We start from the raw sequence: 1,292 nt of genomic DNA, 5'->3' as shown, positions 1-1,292 counted from the left end.
ATGGATATGCATCAAAATAGACCACATACTAGCTCATAGATAATGCTTAAGTAAATGTAAAAGAATTGAACTTATGCCATGCATATTATCAGGTCATAAAAATCAGTATGGTGATTTCTCAAACAGCTAAATTTATAAATTCCATTTAACTCTGTTTTTCCCTTTCTAGGTACCCTCTTGAAACAATTACAGTCATCCTATTACATTCATACCTGCATAACCATGTAACAAGGATTTGGTGACCCTTGTCTCTCTTAATCAGTTGTGGTTTGAGATCCACTTGGTCTGTAGATAGTGAGAACAAGTAGAATGGCTACCTCTACTCTTTTCTGGGTTCTTGTTCCATGGAGTACTGTTTTCCATTCTTTGATTTTCAATCTATAAATTTCTTTTTGAATTAAATGTGTATGCAGCATCCTGTTTGGTCTTGTTTCTTGATCCTTTCTGTCAGTGTGTTTATCTTGATTGGTCAATTAAGACAATTAACATGGATTGTTGTAACTGATATGTATGTTGACTTATCCTTGTCATGTTATTTTCCTGTTGTTATTTCCCCTTTCCCCTCCTCTGTTTAATTGCTTGCCTTGCCTAGTGGATTCATTCTGGTGGAGTTCACGGAGTTGTAATCCCTGTTATCTCTTTATAGAACGTCCTTCAGAACACTTTGCAGTGCTGGTTTGGTGGTCATGAATTTCTTCAGTTGTTCTTTGTCATAGAAATATCTTATTTCTCCATCAATTTTGAAAGATAGCTTTGCAGGGTACATCAGTCTGGGTCTGAGGTTGTTTTCTTTTATGGCTTGAAATACTTTATTTCAAGCTCTCCCTGCCTTGAGGGTTTGTGTTGAAAAGTCAGGTGTGATTCTGATGAGCTTTCCTTTATAGATAATTTGTTTCCTTTCTCTAACAGCTTTTAATAGTCTGTTCTTGCATTGAGTTTCTGAAATCTTGACTAATACATGTGTTGGTTTAGTTGTTTTGATCATGGCTAATTGGAGCTGTATATGCCTCACTTATCTGTTCTTTTTCCTTGCTAGAGAAGTTTTCTACCATGATGTCTATGAACAGGTTTTTAATATCATTTGTGCTATCTCTTGCTTTTTCATTGACTCTGATCAATCTTATGTTACTCTTCTTTGCATTATCTAGCAGCTGTTAGATTGCTTTCTAGTGGTCCCTTGCTATTTTTAAGAAATCTTTCTTTTCAGGATTGCTAACTGAAATCCTGTCTTTTATATTTGAAATTCTGTCCTCTCATTGGTTCATTCTGCTGTGGATACTTTCAATGGATTT

This window comes from Chinchilla lanigera, unplaced genomic scaffold (genome assembly GCF_000276665.1).
Source record: "Chinchilla lanigera isolate Chin_1 unplaced genomic scaffold, ChiLan1.0 scaffold00040, whole genome shotgun sequence".
NCBI lineage: Eukaryota > Metazoa > Chordata > Mammalia > Rodentia > Chinchillidae > Chinchilla > Chinchilla lanigera.
Note: the sequence above shows the minus strand (reverse complement) of the source record.